The sequence below is a fragment of the Chlorocebus sabaeus genome, chromosome 26, assembly GCF_047675955.1.
Source record: "Chlorocebus sabaeus isolate Y175 chromosome 26, mChlSab1.0.hap1, whole genome shotgun sequence".
Classification (NCBI taxonomy): Eukaryota; Metazoa; Chordata; class Mammalia; order Primates; family Cercopithecidae; genus Chlorocebus; species Chlorocebus sabaeus.
Window position 1 is genome coordinate 24,762,275 of NC_132929.1, and position 12,213 is coordinate 24,774,487.

At 39.0% G+C, this 12,213-nt stretch overlaps 1 protein-coding gene across 1 annotated transcript in view; it reads right to left on the reverse strand.

Moving 5' to 3' along the window:
- The window catches only part of SECISBP2L (SECIS binding protein 2 like), a 131,016-nt gene that overhangs the window by 107,810 nt on the left and 10,993 nt on the right, over positions 1–12,213 (reverse strand). Inside the window, exon 2 of the mRNA XM_073012154.1 lies at positions 9,912–10,029. The gene's annotated coding sequence lies outside the window, so the exon portion shown is untranslated. The remainder of the gene's footprint in view (positions 1–9,911; positions 10,030–12,213) is intronic.

Sequence of the window (12,213 nt, forward strand, 5' to 3'; positions counted from 1 at the left end):
GAGAGAGCATTTAGCACAGTCTTTGCCCTAGGGCCGGGTTCACTTCTGGTTCCCGGTGCTGTGTTTCAATCTACCTTTGTTTCTGCCAGGAGTTGGGAGAGCTGATGACTTCTTTCTGCTTCAGACCCTTTGGCTTCCAGACTCCAGCCCACTCTTGACTATAGGTTACCCACTGACACCCTGGAGCCTGCTCTATTGCCTTGGCCACTTTTCCTAGGGCTCTTGGCCTTGTTCCTGACCTCTTGCTGCACTGGAGTCCTCACCCTCTATTGCAGATCCCAGTCCCTGACACTGGTATGGCCTTCTCACCAGAGCAAGCAGGCCCAGCCAGTTTCATTCTATTGTAACCCTTGCCCTATTTTGAAATCATGAGTGATTCTCTGCACTTCAGCAGGGCTCACTTCACCAGCTGAAGATAAGGAAGCACCTATTACCAAGGTCATATTTCTAAATTCAAGACTTGTAAGATAGACTGAGAACCAGAAATAAACTAGATTGAAAAATCTAGTTTAGCCTTAGTGACTTTTTTGTACAAATATATTCAGCATGTGTTATTTATAAAATTGAAATGTCTAGCAATAGAGGGTAGTTGAATGAATTATAATATATCCCCATGATGAAATATTGCTCAGCAATTGATATTTATCAAAAGGCACTGATGACAGTAAATGCTTATTGTATAATAGTCAGAAAATCAAGATATAAAATTGCACACAGAATGATATCAACTATGTAAAACACACACATTTTTTTAAAAAAGACCAGAAAGAAATAGCTAATTTTTAATCTCTGGATAGGTATTATTTACTTTTCTATACTTTTCTGTACTTTCTGAGTAGGCATTCCTTTTACAAGCAGAAAAAAGGTAATATTAACTTAAAAAAAACAATTTTAGGCTAAGCGTTATGACTCACACCTGTAATTCCAGTGCTTTGGGAGGCCAAGGTGGCCTACTTGAGCCCAGGTGTTTGAAACCAGCCTAGGCAACATAGCAAGACCCCTGTCTATAGAAAAAAAAAAGTTTCTTCAAATTAGCCAGGCACACACCTATAGCTACTGGGGAGGCTGAAGCGGGAGGCTCGCTTGAGCCCAGGAGATACAGGGAGCTATGATCACTCCATTGCACTCCAGCCTGGGCAACAGAGTGAGGCTCCATTATAAAATTCATTCAAGTGTACAAATCAATGTTTCTTTTCTTTTCTTTTCTTTTGGAGACAGAATCTTGCTGTCACCCAGGCTGGAGTGCAATGGCGTCATCTCAACTCACTGCACCCTTTGTCTCCTGGGTTCAAGCGATTCTTGGGCCTTAGCCTCCTGAGTAGCTGGGATTACAGGTGCACACCACCATCTTTGGCTAATTTTTTTGTATTTTTAGTAGAGACAGGGTTTCACCATGTTAGCCAGGCTGGTCTCGAATTTTTGACCTCAAGTGATCCGCCCGCCTTTGCTTCCCGAAGTGCTGGGATTACAGGCGTGAGCCACTGCACCTGGCCAAATCAATGGTTTTTAATAACTCTCTCAAGTGGCACAGCCATCATCATAAATCAGTTTTATAACATTCTCTTCAGCCCAGTAAGAATCCTCACGCTCATTTATAGTTAATACTCCTCCCCCTCAGCCACAGCACCAAGCAACCACTAATCTACTTTCTGTCTCATTACTTTTCTGAATATTTTATGTAATGGATTCATACAACATGTGGTTATTTGTATCTGGCTTCTTTCACTTAACATAGTGTTTTTGAGGTTCATCCAGGTAGCATGTATCAATTTATTTTCTTTTATCGCTCTGTATTCTAGCATATGAACAAACTACATTTTATCTATTCATTCCTCCATTGATGGACATTTAGGTTGTTTCCATTTGGGGGCTATTATGAGTACTGTTATGAACATTTGTGTACAAGTTTCTGTGTGTACATGTTTTCATTTCTCTTGTTTGTAGATACTCAGGTGTGAAACACTGGGTCATACAGCAACTTTGTGTTTAACTTTTTGAGAAACTGCCAAACTGTTTTCCAAAGTGGCTACATTAACATTTTTTTCTGACCCTTTTCTGTAAGTATATATTAGCTTCTAGAACTCCACCCTAGAACTCAAAGTGTACCTCTTGGCATTTAGATAGACAGCTAGATCCGGCTTTTTCATCCTCTTCTCAGCAGATTTAACTGGTGAGTGAGGAGACAAGACTATTACAAAAGAAATAACCATACTTGTATGGTCCTAAGACATCACCTGAGAAATTATTGATGATTCTTGTGCATCCTTCATATTTCCTTAAGCTTCCAATAAACAACAGACCCTTTGCTTGGCTTTTCCGGGCTATGAAAATCTCTATCATAAAGAATTTGAGTGTTCAAGAAGGAAGTATACCTTTAGCCTACTTCTCTGCCCCTTTGGAAATTTTTTATAGTTATCCAATAGGCAGCCTCACCTTGAAAGACTCTAGTTTACTGTAGATAGAATCTAATCATCAAGAATCTAACGAATGTTGACTACGTGCCCAGCACTCTGCTAGGAGCTGTGGATTGCAGAAAAGAAATCCTCTGTTGTCTTTGCCCTCAAGAAAGTTACAATTTGGCTGGGAAGATTTAAAAAACAAGCACATGTTAAACAGAACAACTGACGTCTGAACAGATTGAAGGTGACAGTACTAAGGTTTGGGATAGTAAACCAGAAAAATTAAATCAGACAGGAAAAGAAAGGCAGAGGCCCTGGGATTCATTTAATTTGTTTTTCTTGAACAGTCAGGCATTGTTCTAGTCACTGGAAATACAGCAATGAATAAAGTTGACAAAATCTCTACCCTCAGAGAGCTTACATTCTAAAGACATGAAAATAAGAAAAAATAAAGTAAAATAAATAGTATGACAGATGGTGGCCATGGAAAAATAAAGCAGAAAGTGGGATGTGCGCGTGCAAATTAAAATAGGTTGGTCAGGGACCATGTCTCTTAGAAGGTGATATATATGAGCAAAGGGCTGAAGAAATGAAGGAAGCAGTCACGTGGCTGTCCAGGGGAAATAGTATTCCAGACAGAAAACAGCAAGTGCAACAGCCTGAGGAGGGATATGCCTGGCAGGTTGGAGAAACTGCAAGAAGACGAACATGGCGGGGACGAAATGAACAAGGAAGTAAGTAGCAGGTGATCGGGTCAGAAAGACAATAGGGGAACTTTTTGGGCAGGGTCTTGGGGGCCGTTTTAAGAATATGATCTACTCTGAGTGAGATGGGAATCCAATGGGGAGGTTTTGGACAGGGGAGTAAGATATTTGGACATGCGTTAATGGAATCACTTGACAGCTGTGCTAGGAGTAGACTGAAGATAAACTGAAGGGGAAAGGCACAGAGACCAACTGGGAGGCTGTTGAAATAATCTGTTGGCATGGTCCTATTTTGAAGCAGGAGCCACCACAAACAAAAGCTAGTATTCAGGAAACACTGAAGAGTCATACTTGACTGCAGAGAATGCCAAGTTGGCGATGATGGGTAACTATGGTAGGATTGGATTTGGTAGGGGGTATAAAGGAGTCTAGAGTCAGAAAAATAGGGAGTTACCCTAGTATACTAGTCTGGTAGGGTTGCCACAAGAAAATAACATAGTCTGGATGCTTTAAACAACAGAAACTTATTTTTTCACAGTCCTGGAGGCTAGAAGTTCCATATCAAGGTGCCAACTAATTTAGTCCCCGGTGAAGGTTCTCTTCTTGGCTTATAGATAATTGCTTCTCACTGTGTCTTCACATGGCCTTTCCTGGGATGGCATAAAGAGAAAAAGCTCTGGTCTGTCTTTCTTTTCTTACAAGGGCACCACTATTGGATTGGGAACCCACTCTTATTACCTCATTTAACCTTAATTATCTTCTTAGAGGCCCTATCTCCAAATACATTCCCATTAAGGGTTAGGGCTTCAACGTATGAATTTGGGAGGGGGGGTAGGGGGAGCAACATAATTCAGCTCATAATATGTAGGTTATCAATTAGAGAATTTTGGGGAGACAAATCTGATATTCGCTACTAGGATGAATTGAAAGAGAAAAGTTAAGGGGACTAATCTGGAAGCTGTATGTAAGGATCAAGACAAGAGATATTGCAAGCCTTGACTAGGGCACAGGTTAGCTAGTGAGGGAGAAAGACAGCCTTAGAGAAATTCCCTAGCTCTACTACCACATTTCTGTTACAGAAAAGGAATTTTGTGTCTTTATTAGCACTTATTTATCACATTTATTGAACATATACCAGAGCATATATCACAGAGTGAATTGGGCACACAAATATGCCGTGTGCTCATCCATACACATACACACCAAGACACTCCACTATATGTACTTTCACTCACCCTTCCCCACTTGCACATGCCTATGAGCATCTATGAAACAGTATTTCAAGGATGCAAATTGCAGAAGAAAAAGAACACGCTTACAACATAAGTTTGTGAGAGAAAAGACTGGGTAGGTAGGAAGGAGAATTGGGAGTATGACAGTTAAGAGAGAGAATTGAGATTCAAATTTCTTAAGCCCAGGAGAAGAGTCAAACTCACCAGGTAAGGTGAGTTTCTCTGTAACATATTCTGCTACTGAGTTACACTCATTTTCCACTATTTTGTGGATGTAGGTCATACTAAAAGTCAGTGTTTTGTAAACAGGCATACGTTGCCTACAGAGTTGGCATTCATTTGATGGTTATCTTCGTTCTAGTTTCAGAAAGAGACTACCTGACCGATGTGAACTCCCCACTTTCAGTTTAATAGCTAGTGTCTGCTGACCTTTCTTGTACTAGGGTGGTCTGAGCTGAATGAGGACAGGGTTTTCTAAAAGGGAGATTCAAAAGAAACAAATAGAAGGTAAAGGCAATATGCTGTTTAACACTGCAGATGTGCTGAGTAGGGTGCAAGGGCAATAGGTGGGAAGGGAAGGGACAAAATACTGCACAGGAGAAGCTAGGTAGCACAGAGGTTAGCATACAGCCTTGGAGTTACACAGATCTTGGTCTCAAGCTCAGCTTCTCCACTTAGTGATGTGGTCTTGAACACATTATTTAACCTTTGTGTGCCTTTGTTTTGTTAACAGAAAGAAAATCAGAAAAGAACAGTATTTACCTCATAGGTTGCAGTGAAGATTAAATGACATATCATATCAAAAGCATTCATCATAGCTTGGCACACAGTAGGCATGAAAATTAACTGATGGAAGTTGTTTTTCTAAAAGCCCAAAGTGGAAACATTTGCAGTGCTAAAAATAATAAGCATTAAGCTTTCTGTTTACAAATCTAACTAGATTATAGGTCTTGAGAATGGTGGGAGTATCTTGGTCAAAAAAATTTTTGTGAAACATCCCACTGGTAAAATGAGTTTTCTCACAATCCCATTCTTTGTGAGACTGAATATGGAATGCCACAGAACTAGACAGGAATCTCACTCCAAGTTTGCTGACCACCAGATGCACGATGACATTTTCCCAAGATATTTGCTAGTTTTTTTTTCCTCCAAATAATGAGTCATTATTGTAAGATATTGTTTATTGTAAAACTCTTGTGTTCCTGCCATACATACTAAAACAAAAGGTCACTTTAAAGGCACACTATGCTGTAGTCAAGAATAAAAGAATACAATGTTGTGAAATGTCATACTGTATGATGGGCCCTGTCTTGCTGTGCCTTCTTTATATCTATTTAAGATATACACATTAGATACAAAGCAAGTGGCAGAACATTTAGTTGGACCCCGTTTATGCAAAAATTATATGTTTTTATATGCACAGAGAGTTTCTGGAAGGACAGAAAAAAATCTACTGATAATGATTATATCTAAGGTCAAGATTCTTTTGCTTTTTTTTTTTTTTTTTTGAGACAGAGTTTCACTGTTGTTGCCCAGGCTGGAGTTCAATGGCGCGATCTTGGCTCACTGCAACCTCCGCCTCCCGGGTTCAAGCGATTCTCCTGCCTCAGCCTCCCGAGTAGCTGGGATTACAGGCATACACACCCGGCTGATTTTGTATTTTTAGCAGAGATGGGGTTTCTCCATGTTGGTCAGGTTGGTCTCAAACTCCCGACCTCAGGTGATCCACCCACCTCAGCCTCCCAAAGTGCTGGGATTACAGGCGTGAGCCACTGTGCCCGGCCTGATTCTTTTGCTTTTCATGATATATCCTGTGTACCTTGAGTTTTGTTTTTTTTTTTTTAACAATAAATATGTATTATTTGCAGAATAATTTTCTAAGCCATATGAAAATGCATACAGAAAAAAAAAATTACACTGCCAGATTAATAGTAGGCCTCAAAACTATAGAAGTAATTTAAGGAGAAGGCATAAGAAATGTCATCTGAGATTGTCTTTCAAGATAAAAGACAAACATAACAGATAAAACATAAATATATGTGTGTGCACATAGCTATTAAAACATTATGACACACCAGGCTCAGTGGCTCACACCTGTAATCCCAGCACTTTGGGAGGCTGAGGCGGGAAGATCACCTGAGGTCAGGAGTTCAAGACCAGTCGGATCAACATGGAGAAACCCCGTATCTACCAAAAATACAAAATTAACCGGGCGTGGTGGCGCATGCCTGTAATCCCAGCTACTCGGGAGGCTGAGGTAGGAGAATCGCTTGAACCTGGGAGGCGGAGGTTGCAGTGAGCTGAGATCGTGCCATTGCTCTCCAGCCTAGGCGACAGTGTGAAACTCCATCTCAGAAACAAAACAAAACAAAACAAAACAAAACACCACATTATGAAACCTACAGGCTAATTCATATAGAGAACCAGGATCTCTTCATGGGTAATCCCATGAAGAATTACCTCCAAGTATTCCCAGGGTTATTCCATAAATGTGGGGGTTTGAGCTACAGCATTTTTGCTAAAATGAGGGAACCCATGGAGCTCAATCCAGAAGAAACTTCTGACTCAGAGGTTCTAGCCACATTTAGTATCTGGATGTATCTATGCTGCTACACCCAATTCTGCTCAGCACCTTTCCTTCACTGAGTCAGAATAATGACTCTAGGACTGCATCTGTATCATAGTAGTCATGGAACCCCCACCCCTATATTGACTGAAAGCACATTTCTAAGCACTTTGCTTTTTGTCCTGCGCCCTCACTCTGACTCTTGGATATTATAAAAAAGCCAAATAACTTGCTCATAATTAAATGTCATGCACTCTTATACAAAAATGGACATTTAACTAGTGAAAAATTAAAATATCTTGATAAGAAGTCTGTTGATATGGGGGTATAGCCATAAGTGACCTAAACCAGAGAATGAAGTCACTAAGAACCCTCCCAAAAGCTTCAAACTAAGGTAAGAAAAGCTTTCTAAAAATTAAGGCAACACCTTCCAAAAATAGGAGTTTTGGTGAAGACAAGACAAAATGCCATTTTATTGACAGAGTCCTCTCTAAATTATGGAGATTGTTGTAACCTCTCCTGCAGGTGTCTTCAGTAAATATTTTGCTCTACAAAATAAAACAATCCAAAAACTTGTAGCTTCTCTGCCCAAACAACGATCATTTTTAACTGCTCTATGGACAGTGAGTGAACCTATATATATGGGTAGCATGAGAAGAGTTTATGGAGCATGAGGCTTTACTTTGTTCAAGCTTACAGAAAGAAATCACTGGCCAATATAAATTTCCTGCTTTCAACTAACATGACAGTGTCTGTTATATCCTTTCTTATGGTCTGGGCTAAATGAGGACAGGACTCTGCAGAGGAGATTCAAAAGGAAGTTGCAAAAATATGTCTTCTGTCACTGTGAATCTGTAGGTCTCATCTGGGTTTCTCTGTGTTTTTCAAAACCATTTTATAATCTATTCCTCTACACCTGATTTCCCAGATAGAAGCACTATAAAAAGCCAAACCCTTGCAATGGGCACGGTGGTCCAGGCATATAATCTCAGCACTTTGAAAGGCTGAGGTGGGAGGATTGCTTGAGGCTAGGAGTTCGAGACCAGCCTGGGCAACATAGTGAGATCCCATCTCTTAAAAAAACAAAAAAAACACAAACACTAGCCAGGTGTGGTGGTGTGCATCTATAGTTTCAGCTACTCAGGAGACTGAGTTGGGAGGATTTCTTGAGGCTGGGAGGCCGAGGTCACAGTGAGCCATGATCATGCCACTACACTCCAGTCTGGGCAACGGAGTGAGATCTTGTCTCAAAGAAAAAAAAAAGAAAACAAAAAAGAGTAAGTAGTAAAAAACCCAAACCCTTAAATATATTGATTCAAAGTCACAGGAAAGAGAAAACTGGCTGGATTCTGTCCCTGGCACAAGTATAAAATACACATTATTAACAAGTACCTGGAGAAAAAACAAGAGAGAAGACTAATGTTAAGATTATTGAATTGTTTGGATTAGTTTTAGCTTTTGACTATTATAACAAATGTTCCAGATTTCATCTAAGCCAAGCTATCTGCTCAGCCTTCAACCCCTTTTTTTTTTGCTGCATTATAAGCAAGTAAGTTATAATGGTGGTGGTGACGGCAGACCCCAAACCTGTGTCACTGGAGACAAGGAGAGAGAGCCGGGACTCTGTTAAAGAAAAGTGTGTAGGGCAAGGGTACAGCCTACCAGGGAAAGGTGATAAACAAGTAAGGAAAGAAGGGAGGTGTCCTTTTACTGGGGTTAAGATAGCACAATGTAGGCCAGGCATGGGGGCTCACGCCTGTAATCCCAGGACCATGGGAAGCCGAGGCAGGCGGATTACCTGAGGTTGGGAGTTCTAGACCAGCCTGACCAACATGGAGAAACCCCATCTCTACTAAAAAAAAAAAAAATACAAAATTAGCTGGGCAAGGTGGTGCGTGCCTGTAATTCCAGCTATTTGGGAGGCTTAGAGAGGAGAATCACTTGAATCCAGGAGGCGGAGGTTGTGGTGAGCTGAGATCATGCCATTGCACTCCAGCCTAGGCAACAAGAGTGAAATTCCATCTCAAAACAAAAAACAACAAAACAAAACAAAAAAACAGATAGTACAATGTAGAAGACACATTAAAGTGGGGGCTTTAGGAAGCTAGCTGTGAGAAACCATGGAATGTCAATTTGTTGAAAATGTTAGATCATTTTCTGCAATTAATGGTATTCAAACTCCATATAGTACCATAGCTTCATGTTTGACATTATATAAAATCTGACTTTCAGTTCCCAGCTGGAAGTTTAATGCATACCTGGATTGGTTGTACACTTGACTCTCATTGTTTTCAGATTTCATATCTGCAAATTCACCTACTCATTAAAATGTATTCGTAACCAGAAAATCAATATTTCTGGTGCTTTCACAGTCATTCATGAACATACATTTGCACAGACCAATGAAAAATTTGAGTAACCCAAAGTGCACATTCCGAGCTGGGACTGATGCTTTGTCTTCTAGCTTCAGCTCTCAGAATATACACAACTGTTCTTCTCGTGATCTATTTAGTGCCACAGTTTTTGCACTTCTGGGCTTTGTGTTGGTGACTTAGCTGTGTAACGGCCCTGAAAACACAGTGCTACAGTGCTGTCTAGTGTTCCTAAGTGTTGGAAGGTTGTATCTTAGGGAGAAAATATGTGTGTTAGGTAAGCTATGTTCAGGCATTGAGTTATAGTGCTGTCGGCCATGAGGTCAACCTTAATGAATCAATAATATACATTAAATAAGTTGTTTTTAAACAGAAACACACACAAAACAAAGGTATGTATGACTGATTGACAAACTGGCTCACAGGAATTTCCTGTAAATGTTGGAAAATAACTTTATGGATAGGGATATTTGTTTCCTAGGACTGCTAGAACAAACTACCACAAACCTGGTAGCTTAAAACAACAGAAATTTATTCTCTCACAGTTCTGGAGCCAGAAGTCTGAAACCAAGGTGCTGGCAGGGTTACATTTTCTTTGAAGGCTTTACAATGGAAATTCTTGCTTGCCTTTCTCCTACCTTCTGGTGTTTCTTGGCTCTTGGTTTCTCGGCTTATGGCAGCAACACTCCAATCTCTGCTTCTGTCTTCATTTTGACTTCTTCTCTGTGTGTCTGTGTCCAAATTTTCCTCTCCTTTCTCTTATAAAGAAATCAATCATTGAATTTAGAGCCCATCCTAAATCCATGATGCTTTCATCTTAAGATCTTTAATTACATCTGCAAAGACCCTGCTTCCAAATGAGGTCACATTCTGAGGTCTTAGTATACATGAATTTTGGGTGACATTATTCAACTCACTACAATGGGCTTACTAATGGATTACACACAGCTAAGTGACAATATAAAACCTGGAAAAAAAAGGCAAATGAAAATCCAAAATAAAGCATATAAAGGCAAAAAAAAAGAAAATCAAAATTAAGGTTAGAGACATAGGATACAATGAAAAGGTCTAATATATGCTTATTTGGGGTTTCAGAAAAAAAGAAGAGAGAAAATATGGCAGAAGCAATACCCAAGGAGACAATATCTGATGTTCTGCTATAACCGGTGAGAAATATCAATCTTTAGATTCAAGAGACCCAAAGGATACCAAGAGGATGCATTTTTAAAAGTCTACATCTAGGTACATCACAGTAAAATTGTGGAAAACCAAAGACAAAGAGAACATCTTCAAAGCAGCTAAAGTTAAAAAGACAGCTAATTTTCAAAGGCAAAACAATTAGATTGACAGCTGACTTCTCAAAAGAAACAATAAAAACCACAAGACAGTAAAATATCTTTGATGCACTGGAAGGAAATAACAGCACACTTAGATTTATATACCCAGTGAAAATATCCTTCAAAAATGAAGAGGAAATAAAGACATTTTCAGACCAATAAATACCAGAGGAATTTATTATCAGCAGATCTATGTAAGGAAAATACCAAAGAGAATTTTCATATAGTTTTGAGCAAATCTACTATAATTTAATTTTTAAATGATTCAATTCAAGAAACTAGAAAGGGAGCCATAGAATATATATTTAAAGAAATGAGAATAAAGGTAGTCATACAGATCAAGGCAAAAATCAATAAGAGAACAAAAAACGTAACAAAGATGAGCCCCAAACTGGAAATTTAGAAAGACTAATTAGATAGACATAATAAACAAATACAGAACAAAAAAGGGGAATAAATATAATGGATATTAAAAATAAAAAGAATATCACAAACTATATCCTAATAAATTTGAAGGCTGATGTAAATCAGGTATATTTCTGAAAACAAATAAAATGCCAAAATAGCACAAGCTTTTGAAAGCATGAATAATCATTAAAGAAATCGCAAGATTAATTTAAAAATCTTACTATCTTTAAAATGTCTCAGTCCACACAGCATTACAAGTGAGTTCTTTCAAGAACATATTATACATATGTGTATAACATGCTACATATTATACGTAAATATAATAATGTATCATATTGTTTATATTGTTGTAATAAACAGAAATAGAGTGAGAGCTGCCTATTCATTTCATGATGTAAAATAACCTTGATAACTAAACCAATTAAAGATGGCCCAAGAAGAGAAAATTATAGCCCAATTTTACTTAAAACCATAGGTGGCAAACCTCTAAATTAAATATTGGCTATTAAATGCAAAATTGTATTGAAAAGGAAGATATAATCATCAGTCTGAGTTTCTCCCAGAATGTTGGGATGATTTAACATCACATAACTCACTATGTGAACATACATGTTCATCTTACTAGGTCGAGAAATATTTAATATAGCTCATAAAACCTATTTTCATAAACCTATTTTTGATTTTTAAAGGGCTTTTAGATGACAAAAAACAGCAGAGAATTTTCATAATTTAATGAATGCTAACTCCTCAAAACTGGTAACGAACTTCACGCCTACTGGAGAAACTTGAGATGCTTATAAATAAATAAATGTGTGTGTGTATTTTTGATATGATTATCCACATTAAAAACACAGGTGATTGGGAGGCTGAGGTGGGAGGATACGAGGTTATGAGATCGAGACCATCCTGGCTAACACGGTAAAACCCCGTCTCTGCTAAAAATACAAAAAATTAGCTGGGCGTGGTGGCATGTGCCTGTAATCCAAGCTACTTGGGAGGCTGAGGCAGGAGAATAACTTGAACCCGGGAGGCAGAGGTTGCAGTGAGCCAAGATCACACCACTGCACTCCAGCCTGGGCGACAGAGCGACACTCCGTCTCAAACACACACACACACACACACACACACACACACACACACACACGTGAATCAAAGATCAACTATTGATAAATAAGGTTCAGCAAGGTTGGTAAAC